We start from the raw sequence: 16,248 nt of genomic DNA on the forward strand, positions 1-16,248 counted from the left end.
GAAACTGCTCATCTCTTGCAGACTGTCCGGTTTATACTTTCCTGGCCAGGTTTCCATGTAAAGGGGCTGCATGTACAGCTTTCTGCTACGTGGCTCAAATCCAGTTGCAGACAGCACACTGCTTGGCAGAAGGTCCTGATCTGGTATTCATCATGGGAAGGAGTCAACCCAGCTGTGAATTCCTGGGTCTTGGCGGAGGAGTTACCAATCCCATTGGTAACACTCTGTGTCAGAAAAGCATTGGAAATTTGGCTTCATAATTATTTATAACTGCTATGACTTAAAGATGTGGTCAGAGCAGGTACGAATGGCCAGGCACGTCTGCATGCATGGAAGGGGTACAGGCTCTGCTGGGCCTTGAGCTGTACTGGTGCCAAGGTAGCTACCAAAGACGGGAAACCATCCTGCTTTTGGCAGGGAAAGCTCCGCTGTGTTAAGGTACTACTGCCTTCACTCAGTAAACGCTTCGGTTCAAAGTTCAGTGCAAAACCAGTTTCAGACGTGGCTTCCTGATTTATTTGTTTATATCTGAAAGGGAAGAGCAAGCAGAGCTGTGAGCTCTGCCATCAAAATCTAAGTTGTGAAGAGACTTGTGTTTATGAGCGTGTTCCTGGGTGAATTCTCTGCTGTCTGGGGAGGGCTGAACTCACGATGTGCCCATCATGAAAGTGATGAGTATCAGTCCTTGAACAGTTTTGTGAAACTTAGGTTTCACAAAAGCTATGAAAAAAAACCCACCATCTAGTTCCCAAGCGTTACAGGAGGGATGTATGCATACAACATGAACAATAGTCTAGAGACAATGGAGGCAGGAGTTTTGCTAGAAACTAAGAATTTACCTAATGTCTTGTTTAAAAACATCTTGCGAAGCTGAGCAGTTTGTTTGACACAAGCAGCTATGTTACAGCTGTTACTGTGTTCTTGCATTCATCTCCGGAGTGTGTGTGGGCAGATTTCTTCGTTTGCTGATTACACTGATACAATGCATTCACCTGGCAGTGTGATTAACCAGCCACTGATAAGTAGCCCCAAAAGAAGTCAGCCATGTCAAATGGGCATGTTGCAGAGTTGTCCTTAGGGGCTGTCAGAAGAGCTAGAAATCTTTGGGACTGTTTCTAGGGATTTTTTTTTTTTCTTTCCCAAATAGAATGGAAGGAACTAACATTGATCTATGTTACTGTGGTAGTAAGTTACTTACCGTGTATATAAACTAGGGAGTAACCTGCCTAAATAATTGTTAAAGTCCAACAGTTGATATATATGGCCATTATAATTGTGGTGTTGTGGATTTAGGTGTAGTGATTATTGCTGAAATATTTATTATTTTAAAATTAGATGCATTCATGAAGCCTGGACAAAATACTTTTAGAGAAGACAAATGAATCTGGTAAGAATGCACAGGTGAAACTGCATATGTAATAAAGGATTGCATGTGCACTTAAGATTATAGTAAGTCTGTGAACTCAGTGGGACAGATAATGAGTAAAGTGGGAGAAGGGATGGAGATATGGTAAAGAGAGAGAAGATATATAGAGAGAAAAATATAAAGAACTTATATATAAATTCTGTATCACAGTTGTGTTTCAGTATAAGCTGAACTTGTGATAACCATGCCATGGTGCTGCAGAACAGACAAATGCTGCACTGAGACACACAGGAACGTAGCTTAAGAGGTACAGGACGTAATCTTTGCCGTGCTTTGGATTAAAAAATAAATTTAAAACCTAACTTTGTCATAAACTCAAGTTGGAGAACAATAATTTATTTGGAATTTAAAAACTGGCACTATTATCTTGATACTGCCATGCACAGAAAGGGCAGTTTCTTTACTAAAAGTATCCGATTGAAAATTATTTGCTGCTAAAATGAGTTAAAATTCAACAAGTGTAGTCAAAGGTTCTGCAAATAAGTTCTTTAGGAACTAAAATAAAATCACACTTAGCCCCTGAGCATGAGTTGATGTCAGTGATGGTAAGTTTAGCTTTCTGTCCCTACGATGTAGCTTTAAGTGGCGTGTACTTCCTGCAATTGCATAACTTGTAATGTGTCTTTCTTTTTTTTTTTGAATTGCACCGCCTATCTTACGGTGTGTTGTTTCCTCATTCGAGAGGAGCAGGCATTCAGGGAATGGGGATTTTATGTCTGTGCCTGACACCTGATTCCCACCCCGGCACTATCAGAACAGTGTTACTGCTGTGCTGTGTGGGTACAGGCATTGGAACAAATGCTCCGCAGCCAGGCGTGAGCTTGTTGGGCTCAGATGCTGAGCTGGGGAGCTGCCCTGCCTCGTTAGTGTGGCACAGGCATAACGAGGCAGGGTGCAGCAGTGCTCAGTGCATGTCCTGTGTCCTGCAGCGTGAGAGCAGGGAGAGCCCATAAAGACCTCCTTCAGACATTTTTAAGTGTCTTGTCTTATGGTATGCTGGCCATGGCAGTAGCCTTGTACCCTTGGTGTTTTACTTTTAATCTTTCTTGGATTGTGGGATCAAGGAAAATTTCTTTGCAAATATCCACTGTAGTTCTTAGGTTGCGGATAAGAGATTAAAAATGCAATCGGCTTGCATAGCTTCAACACTGCGTGTGCTTCTGTATGTATTTATGTATCGAAGGAATGTGCTGTGCATCGTGATTTCTGTGTTGTTCAGCCTATGAAATAAAGGTATTCTGGTGAGGAATGGATTTGGTACCTCTGATATGTTTGCTAATCACATATTGCTTTCCTGTGCCAGAGAAGAAAACCAGTTTTACCACACTTACAGACATTGCTTCCCAAGGTCCCAGGTTTGTTACAAGAGGTGAAATTCAGCCAACTGCAGGACCAGGACCAGGATTTAACAGGCAGAGCTTTTGCTGTTTCCAGTCCTGCTCCAAGCCAGTTCTGTCGCTTCAGGATGGAGATGCTGAGCAGCTTGGGCATTAGCTCCCCAGTCACCATTTTACAGAACTCATACCTTGAAATTAGAGTTAAAACTGTAAACTCGCATCCTAGTGACTGCAACAGAGCCCAAATTAACAGTTTCCTAGTACACAAACATTAAAAGGCTTTTCCTTAATCATCCTTTTCTGGCATGGTATAATTACTTTTTTTTTTTGATTTCACAATTGCTGTCTGGAATTAATGGTGTTACTGAAGCCTCCCACTTCACCTGAACCTGCTTCCTACCCAAACACGACCTGCTCACCTCTGACAGAAGGACTGCCATTCTGCAGCTAGGAGAACTGCTTGGTTGAGCCCTGTAATTTACAGCAGTGAGGTGCTGGCTCCTGTAGCAGCAGTCCCTGATTTCTCTGGCATGTCTTCCAGAGCAAGGATATATAAAAGATGTCCTTCTGCTCTGGTGCGAGCACTCCACCCTCATTTTTGCATGCTTTGCTCTGCAAGCTATGACTCTGCTTTTATTTACTGCACACTTTCACCCGCTGCCACCTCCCTTCCCTGTTGGAGCAGACTTGAGCTTCAGTGGTTTGAGAACCACAATTCACCGCAGGAACACCAAATCTGGAAGGACTTCAGAATGCAGCTTGTCCTCAGGACTGATGTGATTGAGTTTGCATTTGGATTTAGGAGAGCTGAATTTTCCAGGATGCTTTTTTTTTTTGTCCTCGCAGTAAGCATAGCTTGAAAAAGTGGGGTTGAAATTGCTTTTGCTACCTCAAGGTGCAAGTTTGCTATTTACACTCTCATTTTTATTTGCATTTCGTAGACTTACTTTAGGCAGTAATATTTAAAGGAAATGATTTATTTTTATTTTTTTTTTTTATTTTTTAATTTTTTTTAGTTTTCCTGAAACTTTTTGCATTGCTTTGCATTTGTTTTGGTAGAATACATATTTTTCTTGCAGCCTGCCTTCCTTTCCAGTCCCCCAGGAAAAGTCCCTGGCAGTACATCTGTATTCTGAAATCCATGGGAAGCCAGGGGGAAGGAGTGCTTGATCTCAGTTGCTTGTATGAGGGAATGGTAGATTAAATTAGTTAAATATAATTAAAATATTCGGTATTTTATTTTTTACTCTTAGAATTGCACTTTAGGTTTCTATGTATAAAGTAAACAGATAACTAGTCTCAAACATCTTTAGACACCTGTCGCTTCATATATAGGCGGCTACTTTTTGGGAGCACAGCGGTTTCAAAGGCAGTCTGTAATCTGGCCAGCAGGGTGAGGGCTTGCACACAGAATATGCTTGAAGACTGCGAAGCTAAAAGAAAATATTAGTGAAGCTTCCAGCACGTCTGTCTTGGGATTCAGTTAATAAACCAGGAACAGCTTGTTAAGGAAAAAAAAAATAAAAAAAAATCTAAGATTATTATTTTTATTTATATAAATAATATGTATGTTTTAACTTCAGAGTGCCATTTAGAATTCTTCTACTTGATGCGCACTGGTACGATAATTTCAAATGTTGTCATATTAAGCAAAGAACAAGGGACTCCAAAAAGCAATGTTGCCTTAGCAACTGCAGTCTTGGTTTCTGGAGAGATTAGAACTATTGTTTTCTAACATTGACTTTAAGAAATATCTCTGGGCGTTGGAAAAAAAAATTGGTGAAATCATATTCTACATGAAGCCAGTTATGTTTTTGTTTTGCAGGTGAGCCTAAATGATTACTTCATAGCACATGTGCTCCAGGCTACAGAGTAGGTTGCTTTTTTATTCTGTTGGAGCTTCATAACTTATTCAAGGGTTGAATGGATTCTGTTTATTAAAAGTATAGTATAATGATGTTGTTTTTTTTCTTCCCCTTGCAAGGAGTCCCAAGATGTATTTTGTTTAGAAGCATTCAGCTCATAACCTCAGCGTATTTGTCAAGAATTATAGGGAACTTTTCCCTGTTCCAAAGGTATTCTTTGCAGCTTATTTCTTCCCCCTCAACAGGGGTACTTATTTTTCACTCCTTTATTCTACAAAAAATGAAATTTTTCAGTGGGGTATATTGCATTATAAATAATGGAATTACACCAGATGCTGGGTGCTATGTTATCATGGCATTTTGTTGTGATTATTTTCTGCTTCCACTCATGCTGTCAGCTATCATGGAAAAAGTGAGACCAAGAGTAGACCGGCTTCAGATTAGTCCAATGTGGGGACCAAGGTAAGGGGAGTGTATGTAACTTTTTTTCCTAAAAAAACATCTAAATCAGAGAATGAATGCAGTGTTATTTCTGGGGAGCTCTTGGTGTATCATGCTCTGAGGAGAAAAGGAATGGAAAGCGTAGCCTCTGGGGAGCCTGATACATGCCTGTGAAGCATGTTGGTCCTGGAGGTGCTGTTGTTTGGATAACTTTAGAGCCTGATGAATTCAGGATCTGGGAAATCATTTGAATCCTGATTCTTTGGGTTAGTTCAGGAAGATAAGATTTAGGATGTTAGGCATCGTGAGGAGCAATGCATCTAAAACCAGCATCCTCTCTGGTGCCTGGAATCTGTGAGAGAGTGGAACTGCCAAGCTTTAGGAAGGAAGTGTGCGAGGCAGATATAATGAAGGTAGTGGAAAATGCAGAGCAGAAATATGTGACGATAAAAAATGATTCTCACTTTGGGTAGCTTACTGCTGCCTGAGTGTGTGTGAGGCTGAGGGGAGCTTTCCTCCGAGGTGAGTAAGGTGCGTGTGCTGCAGATCCCATGGGTAATGGTTGGACTTTCACCTGGCTTGCTTTCACTAGAGTCCTTGTTAAAATGCAGTCCAATGACTAGTTACTGATTTTGATAAAGCTAATCAGGGATTTTATGCTGTATAATTACGTATCCTACTTTATTGTTTTCATATGCTTGTTTTGTTTCATAAAAATCATGCCATCAAACATAGATCAGTAATGCTTGTTGCTTGATCCTATGGCTGTATGGCTGATGAATTCATGGATTTAAGACAAATAATCCGTATTTCATTACTAGCAAGTGCTAGAAATAAAAATGTACTCTGGACTATTGGTTGAAAAACAAATCCTAAAGTCATAAGAGAGGATTAAAGTTGGAAAAAAATCTCTCAAGAGAAATGTTAAAAAACGAAGGGAGTAATGACATCTGCTTAATAGCATCCAGCCCCCTCAGCCAACAGCTATGACCCTTTGAAGCCTCTACATACAGGAAATAAAACCAAGGAGGGCAGAAAAAAAAAATTAAAAAATGACTGTGAAAAAACAGAGTAAAAAGTAGCCCGGGTTATCTGAAATTTTTATTTTCTACATTGGAATGCTTTGAAGTCTGTCTGAAATGTGTTCTAAAATCCACTAATGAAGCTAAAGATAAAAGCATAGGGATAAAGCTTAAAGGGCAATAGAGCTACATTTAATTCACAAACAATGCTGGCAGTAGGGAGAGAAATCTTATAATGCGTGGACATTTTCCTTGTTTCTGAAGGTGGTTTCACTTCAGAGCACCTATCAGCAAGGAGGGTTTTTTTTTTTTTAGTTGAGAGAAAAACAATGACAGGCTTTTAAGTTAATGTCAAGTGTGATGGAAAAGTCAGAAAAAAAAAAAAAAAAAAAAAAACTAAAAGGGTATATTTGGAAATAATGTGGAAATGCAGCTCACTCAGTGCTAAGTGTGGCCTGTCCCTCAGGAAGGGAAGACAAATCAATTCTTTGACAATCTTCCTGAAAGAAGATTTTTTTTTTAATGTGCTAAATTAAATACCTTATTTCACTTCTCAGGGAAACTTTTTAGTGCACTGAGAAAGAAATCCATTTGTTGTCATTCAGAAAGTTGTCTCTTCTGTTAATTATTGTCTCCTGTGAAATTAAGCTTGAAAATCAGGGTAAATTGAGCTTCACTGGATAGAAGAACGTATTTCATTGGGCTTCTGATGAAAATGCATTTCCTTGTTTCTGCTGGTCTCGTTTGGAATTCAGGTGGCTAAACAAGCAATGGGTGTTACTGGTATAAGACCACTGTAAGCGCTCACCTTTGCCAACAAAAGTCATGCAGAGCACTGCAAAAATGTTTCCCTTTATTTGCTAATGCAAATTGTGCTACAGATGACTAAATGCTTAAAAGAAACAATTATCTCATGGTGGGCATTTCCCAATCTGATATTCAGTCCAGCAAATCATAGTATAGGAAGAACAACAGAATCAACATTAATGCATTAATCTGATGTTAAATGTGAGAAATAATCTGAACATGAACAGAGGTTATGGATGTGTGAGGAAAATCCAGTTCCCTTCCCCATAGTGTTCCATGCCACAAGCGGGCATCAGAAGAGCACTGCCCCAGAGGTGTTAAAACTGTCTCCAAATGATCTTCTCCATAGTTACTCTAAAAGGCTTTTTAATTACCCTGGCATATGCCTGCAGAATGAAATAACAGGGAAGCTGAAAATGCCTTTTTCAATAATCAGTTTGAAACAAGTAAACACTTTCTGGCTGGTCGTTCTGCCAAATTTCTATTCAGCATAAATGTTTGGGCTTTTAAAACGAGTAACTTCTTAGTATTTCATTTGACTTTGACTTAAATGTTTGCTGCTCCTACCCCTCTCTATAGAGGCCTTTTTGTGAATGGAAAACTTCATCCTGCATAGCTGTAAAGTGTTTTTCCTTAATTTTCCATCATGTTTGGGTGTATTGGCAGTCCACATGGCTTGCTATGGAGAATGAAATCAGTCTGACAGTACCAAATGTTACCTGCACACCTGCTTGCTTTTGGCCCTGTTTGTGTTCAGCAGCAGCGTTATTCTTCCCAATGCACGATGGAAGATGGCGTGTACCCAGCAAGAGGGAGCAAAAGGGCCTGGAGCTCTCTGATTTCTCCTGCCTTCCTCCTGGCTCGCTTTCCTCAGCAGAGAAATCCAAAACCTGAAGTTGAAGGGAAGCCCTGCAGCATCAAATGGTAGCTATAGAGGAGAGGGATTTCCTGGTGGCTGACTAAATGGAGAAACTTCACGAATGAAAGACTGCAGTTGTCATTAATCTAATTTGGAATTCGCTTTATTTCCAGAGTTAGCCATGGTTATGAGAGAGTTTTTGATTTTTGTATTTTTTGTTAGCACGTTTAAAGGTGTCAGACATGCGCACACAATGGGAATCATATGCAAAGTATGAATAAAACATATTTTAATTAAGGCAGTCTGTGTTGTGTTGGCCCAAGTTCTGAACAAACGCTGTCCATTTTCATTGTTTCCCTCGTTCTCCTTAAACAACCTCAAATTTGAGGGTTCATAAGTACTTTCAGGAGGTATTCATCTGGTTGTTTGTGTTGATGAACGCCTTTGAATGCAGCTTGGGGCACCCATCACAGACTGTGTTAGGCTGGAAGGGGCCTTGGAGCTACCTGGAGGCTGGCTCGCTGCCGAAGAGCTGCTTCCTCGGGGGGCTGGGGGCTGAGCATCCCCGCGGGTGGTGGTCCCAGAGGGACATGTGGCCACCCAGCTCTGTGCAAATTCTGCACAGGAGTGATGCCTTTGGGCTTCTTCAGGAGGGAAACGGCAGCTCAGGCACCCCTCTCGCTCAAGCACTCGTGGTGGGAAGCAGCCGCGGTATTTCTGCGCTGAGTTCCTGCAAGAAAGGGATGTAGGAGATATAGTTGTATCATTGCTAGCACATAGGAAACGTGGCAATGAACTTTTTCCTGGTACTTTAGAGCATTAAAACAGCTGTTTGAGATCAGATCAGCAGCTGTAGCAGTGATCCGATGGTGATTAGTGGGCTCAGGGACTTGTGGACTCGGAGACAGGCTTTTTTGTTCTTATCCGTATTTTGCTTTTAGGACTCCTGCTTTTGCACTGTGTGCTTCTTTACATGCAAAAAGTTCTCCCAGCTATAAATTCTCACTGAACCCCACAGCAGAGAGCTCGTGGTTTAAATGCCTCCTGCAAAGATTTGTTCTGAATTATTGTCATCACCGTACTCTCAGCATCCCGATGGTGCAAACAGCGCTGATTGCGTATCAAAGCTATTGTTCCTGCCACAGGCTGGGAAGGAGAGCGGAGTGCAAGTCTGCCTCGGGACCTCGAAGATAATGCATTATAAATAAACATCTGAAATTTGTCTGAGGCTGCAGCGTACGATGGCATGGAGCGCTGGATTCTGACCATGCTATACAAAGATTGCTGCTAACGGGTTTTGGCAGGGTCGTCTCTCAATCAGAAAGCCGAAATGATTGCAAATTGTCTGCTTCAATACAGATCATACAGCTGCCTGGAAGACTGTGGAAGGAGGGTTTAATTAATGTTTGTTCTTGTCAATGTACTGATCAGGTTTTGATGCAAGGTTCTCTTCTTTTGTGCTTTTTTTGGTCAAATTTTATTTTAAACTTGTATTCTATGCTAAACAGTAGCTCCAGTGGAAACACAAGCATCTGCCAATGAGGAGTTTAAATTTAGGACGTGTTGTAGAGATCTGAGAATGTTTTTCTATTTGAGTAAAAATGTTTTCTATGTTTTCCTCCTCAGCTGCTGCTACGGGATGCTTTAAAACAACAATAATCCAAGATGTTTGCTTTCCAGAACGCCTCTTGGTGCTCCCCTGCTCGGGCTGTGCGATGCCCCAGTGATCCCGCTGGCGTGCCCGCGCCAGTAATTCACCGTAAGCTGGAGGAATCCATCTGATTTCTGAACTCCTAATCCCGCAAAGCCTTTAAATGATGGTTATTTTAGCTTCGTTTCTGATAAAACGGGGCTTGGGAGACGATGACATTTGCTGTCTGTTTCTTCTCTGCTCTGCTCCCTGTCACCACCCAAAAAGACCTCTGGAGCCCGTTAGGCAGCGCTGGTGGGACTGGGAGCCTGGGGCGAGCAACGGCACGGGGTGGTCGGCAGAGGAGATGGTGTTTATCCCCAGTTTGAAAGGAAAGCTGTTGGTTGAACCTGGCTTTTATTACACAACAAAAATGTGTATAGCAGCTGAAATGGGGAAGGCTGGAATTTTAATGTGCTCCTTCAGTGGCCCGCAGGTGAGAGTAAAAGCAAGGTAACACACTGTGGCGTCTCAGATCTGAACTGCCACCAGATGGGGTGGACACCAGTGAGAAGGACCCCAGTAAGAAGGTCCTGAAGTTCCCTCTAACTCCTCTTGGAGGCTGGGGATAAAGCCTACAAAGCAGTACACATCCTCAGCGTAAGGCACCTGGCCTGCTGCTTTTGGTTCGTCTTACCCCATTGCACACCTGAGGGAGAGGGGAAGCTTTAGCCTTGGTAAAACCACACAGAATTTTAGGTTGAGCCCCTGCACAGTGTGGTGAGTGTGCTGCTTGTCTGGGTACAGGTCTGAGCTCAGAGAAGGCTCAGTGTGGACAGCTCTGGTCGAGGCCCTGCCACGGTTCAGAGCTCGGGCACCTCTCCAAGTCCAGCTCTCTGGAGCAGCTCATGCAGAACAGGCGCTGACGTGCAGTCTTTGGACGTAGGACTTTTTTTCTCGTCACAAATTAAGAAGGAAATAAGTTCCCTATAATGCATTTATACATCTTCTTGCACTATCCTCATCCTCCTAGTGTCATGGGAATTAGTGTGAGCCTGCGTTTGGTGCTCCTCAGGGCCTTTTTGGATCCCCATCATCGCTGCTCAGCAAAGGGCGACTTCTTCAAAGGGTGAGTGTTGCAAAGCTCTGGTCAGCAGAGGCTGTGTTAGCCAAAAACGCACAATTCCCTTTTAGACCGATCCTTTATATATTTGCCCTTTTTTATTATGCACTACTTTGTTACAGTTCAAGAAAATAAAATAAAAAGCACAGGGATTTGGGGACTCGATTAGTACTGCTGCGAAAGGAGGTGGCTGATTGGAAAAGGAGCTTGGTTTAAGAAGCGGCAGTATGGGAGGGTAAACTGTGACATCAAAGGTGCGTGCTGGGCTTTTTGCTTTTACTGAAACGTCTGGGCATGGAGCATAGTTGTACCGAGTGCAGGCTGGCCATGGAGGGGAGCGTTCTTTGAATTAGGCTGGCAGTAAGGGAACGCTGCCTTTCTCTTGCACCAAGTCCCGCTGAGAAAGGTGTTGCAACCTTTTGTGTCGCCTGCCTAGCCCCCAGCTCCTGCCTGCCTGCATGCAGCCTTTGTCAGCCAGCTCCTCGTCCAAGCTGCACTTTGTGCTTTATAGGGTAGCCACGAAAATGTGTCTGGCAAAGGATTTTTTTCTTAAAAGATGTGTATAAAAAGCATAATCACAGCAGGTATTTTATGACTGGCAGCTCAAAATGTATGTATTAATAAAAAAAAATATTTTTATAAATTTTAAAGTCTGTGAAAACTGGCAGCAAACTTTTGTACTTGTGATCCAAGGCAGTGAAATGTTCTGTCCTGCTCTTCTGCCAGCTGCAGATGTCACGGGTGGGCAAACAAACTGCTGCTCCTGGTTCAAGTTTCTTAACTATTTCTGGTTCAAAATATTTGAAAGAAGCACATTTTAAAGCCAATATGATTTTTGCGTGGCCTGGTTGATTTATTTCAGAAAGCGTTTCTGTTAAATAAAACACATTGTGAAGTTTAGCAGGACTTTTGCTGCAGAGGGGCTCCTGGAAAGGCAGGGGAGGGAGCGAGGGGCAACCTGAAGCATTCCTCCTCGCAGGGAACCTGCTCAGCTCCATGGGAAGAGCAGGGCCAAAGCTGCGTGGTGGCCTTGGCTGCTGCAGGATGAAGGGAGGCATCTCCCGGGAGGGATGGGGATAAAGTTCTCCGATGCCAGCCAACAAGAGGTGCACCGTGAGTGACAGGATGCTGGTGACAGTACTCTGATGGGTAATTTTCCATCTGCTTGTCTTGAAATACGCAGCAGAGTGCTCAGATGCTTTTACAGCATGGCTCAGGAGATGGCAGCTGCGTCTGATACCATCAAAGCACCCCTTGTGCTGAGCCTTACGCCTTGATTTCTGAGCAGTCAGGTTTTTTCTGTAGCTTTAAGATTTCTTTCAACACCCAGCTTTCCAGAAGCGCAGGACGAGGGAAGTGCAGTCCAACCCCACGTAATGAAACGGTGGCAGATATGTAATGCAATCATGCTTATTTGGTGTCATACCCTCTGTGCGTTTTTTTTTTTTAAACTCCGTTGTGGATTGAAATGTGATCTTTGAGCCCTAGTCATTCCATGCAGTGTCCGCCTCTTGGACAAGTGTGAAATGGCTTCAGCACTTGTGGATGATTCACAGTTTCTTTATTACACAGTGTGTGAAATTGTTGTCTGTGCTTTGTTGAGCATGCATGACATTCACTGGGGATTTTCAAAGTTTATTTTTAGCTTTTCCAAATAATTCACAGATTTGGATTAAATTTCAGTCTATGTAGCAATTTAAAACAGTTGGTGTATGCTAAACGTCTGTCACTGAAAACCGTGACCTACAAAAACTGTGTTATAATATCCTAAGCAATGAATTATTCACATACTTGCACATACTGTAAATGCAACGCCAGCTTCAAAAATCCAGACTGAGCTTTTGATCACATCATCCCAGCAGGTCTGGCACTTGGCCTGCGCTGCAGCTTTCCTCCACACCCCCAGTGGAAAAGGAGAGAAAAAGCCATATAAAATTGTACAAAGTAAAGCAAAGAAAGAACGGAAGATGGAGAAGAGAGAAAAGATGGAATGGCTCTAGTAAAGGCATAATGCCCAAATGTACCATGTCAGGAGTCTCTGCTTGCTGTCTTGAATTATCAGGGACTTGGGAAAGGTTTTTTAGAGAAGGTGAAAAAGAACAGAGTGCTGGGAAAGCAGTTGATGTGTTTATACATGCGCGTTTCCAGCCACTGCTGTCATACATGCGTGTAGCAGGATCACACTTTACACCAGAGGACCAGTTCTCTACAAGTGTAGCAGGATCAAACTTTACACTTGAGGACCAGTTCTTTACAAGCGAGATATTCATATGAATTGCAAAATGATACAGGCTTTAAGCATAAATCTCAGAGCAAGTGAGCCGCTATGGTTTTGAGGGAGAATGGTTCAGTGCGAGGACACCAGCTTAGAGCCTGTATCGGCTTTATGAGAGGAAAACACGTAAGGCTGACATTTCATAGCACTGTTGTCTCTGCAGTTTTTATTTGTGTGCCTCATAACGGAGATATTTTTTTAGTTTAACTTTCTACCATGATTGGTACGGAGCTGTATGAAGAGCTGACCGTGTTTGCAGAGAAAATGACATCCGAGTCAAATGTTACTTTATATGAGCTGTTAACTACAATGTACTGTTCAGTTTGGTTTTGTAGGACTTTTAAATATTACCTGAGCAAAATGAAACCTTTAGCTTTATATTTGCATTTTTGTAATTAACTGCACCATGTGAAAACATGCAAATCACCCTCAAAAGCTGCAGGTAAAACAAGCGATGCTATTTCAGCTAATTTCTTCATCAGTAGAGCTTTCTGTGATTTTACTGCAAACCAGATGAGAATTTCTTGCTCTTTCAGCCACTCAGAACAGTTTTTGGCTGCCCCGTTTTGTCAGCAGTGATGTATTGTACGTCTATTTTGAGATGCTTGCTATTTTATTCTTTAAGCAATGAAAATGCATCACAAAAACACCCAGCGCATCTACTGCACGATCTCGAGGACAAAGCAAAGTCTGCCTGTGAGGATTTAGCTCTTGACGGGAGAAAGTATTTTTATTTGTTTTATCAAAGATAGGGTCTGAAACAGTGAATAAAAAGAAGTATAAAAAGGCCCACTAAACTACTTCCTTCTCATCATTTCTGCTGCCACTGAAATGGGAATTTGTTATTAATCTGAAAAGACTTAAAAATTATCTCAGTGGTTAAATTGTCTTTTGCTGAGTCCTTTATGCTTTTGATATAAATAAATAGAAATTTCTATTGTTCTGGGCTTTTATCTAAAGTTATTACCATTCTTAATGTGAAAGTGATTCATCTGTGGCATTGGTATTTAATAAATTTCAGTTCTGATGCTTGTACAATCACACTAAGTAGTACTTTGCGTTGAAATCATATATAGGTATTAAATGCTTTCCTGAAGGCTGCTCTTCACATAATGATATCTTCGGAGCTCTCTGCAAGTATCTTGTAATTAATCGTCCCGACAGTCTTGCGAGGAAGCTGGAAAGCGCAGCGGGCGCTTGCAGTGTGCGGATTGCAGCCCTGGCTGCCCCAGCAGCATTCCTCAGAAATAATTAGGGAAAATATTTTATTTTGGTTTCTTTTTGGACTTTGTTAACCAAACCAGGTTTTATTACTCAGATTAAGAACACTGCTACAGTGGAGCCAAGCCTAGTGCATCTCTCAGTGTGCCCATACAACCAGAGTCTGTGCCCATATAATTTCAGCGTGTGTAAAGGAGGAGTAGGATGAAGCCATGTGGGAAGGTCCCAGGAAATTACTCCAGGTTTCAAAGTCATTGGTTGCTGGAGTTCCCAACCCCAACTTTCCCTTGGTGTTCAGAAAAACTACCTTTCTCTGCTGGATTCAACAAGCATCCCTTCTCCCCCTCCCTGTAAAGCTGGCATGCGCTTTGAGAAGAAAATTAATTAAACATGTTTGAGGAGAAAACTAAGTGTGGGTGAGGCTGCAGGTGGCAGCCACTTGTGCGGGGCCCTGCTAATGGGTTGGGGGGCTCCCAAACATCCTCCAAGACCTCTGCTTGCCCTGCCCATGGCCTGCAACAGTGGGGAGAAGGTGTTTTGGACGGGGTCTGCCAGTAGCAGGGTTCTCTGCTTGTGAGAGGGACTTCCAGCATCTGAATGTGCCGGAGAGCCTGAGCGTTGGGGTCGTACCTTGTTTTCTTACAAACCTTTTAAAGTCCAGGCTGGGGAGGGGTGCACAGCATCTCCCTCCATAAAAAAGTAAGCAGTCTGCAGTGGAAGCAGGGGGTGAGGCAAATTACACAAACACCCTTTCCTCTCCCTTTCTCTGCCTTCTGGCTTCTGCCCTGACCCCTGCCCATTGCTCCCGCACCCATGCTGGTGGGCTCAGCTGGCCAGGGCTGAGGTGAGCGTGCATCTGTCCCCGCAGTGCTGCTGGGAATGCTCGCCCTCCCCTGGAGCATCACTTGCCGACCGAGAGGCTGAGGTATTACAAAAGGCTTCGCAAGTGATACAAAATGATTGTGCTCTGCTTTTGTACGTCTGCAAAGTGATTTTGTCTCGTCTGTCATCCGAGTGCTCATTTCTATCTGAATTCCAGTTTTGCTTCCACTCGTATTGTACAAAGGTCCATTGAAACAGATTAAAATTAAAAAAAAAAAAAAAAAAAAAAAAAGCAGCAATCAGCATACCTCAGTGGCATCCATGGCAACAATTTTCCCCTTGCAATTAGTTTGACTCAGGAGACAATAAGACTGTTTACCATGCTAGAGGAGATAAATAAAGACTAATAGCCATCTTTTTAATAATGCTTCCCCCTCTAAGTCTTTCATTTTCTCTGGATTAATATTCATGATTTATGTTTGGGAATATGTTATCTTGCAGATCTGTATTTTTTATTTGGGTACTCATCTTTTACATTTTTTTTTTGGCATCTGGTCAGTGTCATTTCGTAAGCAGAGTTTCACACGGTGTATGCCCAAATGCAGTTCATGTACTTAAGAGATGAAGAACTAGACTATTTCCACAAAGTGTAAGCTGCATAGGAAATACGTTTTGAGCAGCACGTGCCAATATCAACGCTCACATCTCTTGCTAATTCCCAAGAAGCCACCCTCCCCTCCCAGTGGCACCCCTGCGGTGCCTGCATGGGCTGGGACACGGCCTCAGCGTGGGGAAAGTCAGCAGGTGCAGGGCTGAGCTTTCACACTGCAGCATGGAGCAAATGGGTCTTTTTCAAAGAATTTTCTCTTTTTTTGTCCTACTTTTTTTTTGGAAAGCAGAGAGGCACAGAAAGTCGATTCACTGGAACTGCAGCCACACATTTTTGCACATTCACTGTGTGTTGCCTCAAAAATCCCTTTCTTTGCTAAGTGAACCTGAGGTCCAGGCTGCAATATTTCTCCAGAGCTGGGAGCTTTGCTCTCCGGTCACTGGCAGGGTGCTGCCCTCCCCGTCTGCGTCCTGCCCCTCGGCTGCCCCTGCCTGTGTTAGGGCCCTGTGCAGCCACTGCTGAAACCAAGAAATTACAAGAGAAAAACTGCAGAGAGCATCTGTTTCCTTTATCTCTGTACACGTTGCAGCACGCAGAATGCAAGGGCCATATATTTTTAGATATAGGGTATTATAATTATATATCGCATATGTATTTCAAAATAAAGTCTGTCCTACAGTTTATAGTGCCTTAACCTGTCTAAAGCTCACCCATTTTGCTCAAATATCTCATATCACAACATCGAAATGACTTCAGGGGGCTGGTGCACACTGGTCCCCCGAGGCTCCCTGATGCAGATCCAATCTACAT

General features: G+C 42.7%; 1 long non-coding RNA gene across 1 annotated transcript; it reads left to right on the plus strand.

The window, feature by feature from the left end:
• Positions 1–4,499: 4,499 nt before the first annotated feature.
• LOC311438908 lies at positions 4,500–7,724 on the plus strand. The gene is made up of 3 exons (XR_014694426.1): positions 4,500–4,635; positions 4,748–4,838; positions 7,656–7,724. It is a non-coding gene; the product is annotated as an uncharacterized lncRNA (long non-coding RNA).
• The last annotated feature ends 8,524 nt before the right edge of the window (positions 7,725–16,248 follow it).

This window comes from Aythya ferina, assembly GCF_964211825.1.
Source record: "Aythya ferina genome assembly, chromosome: 6".
NCBI classification, from domain to species: Eukaryota; Metazoa; Chordata; class Aves; order Anseriformes; family Anatidae; genus Aythya; species Aythya ferina.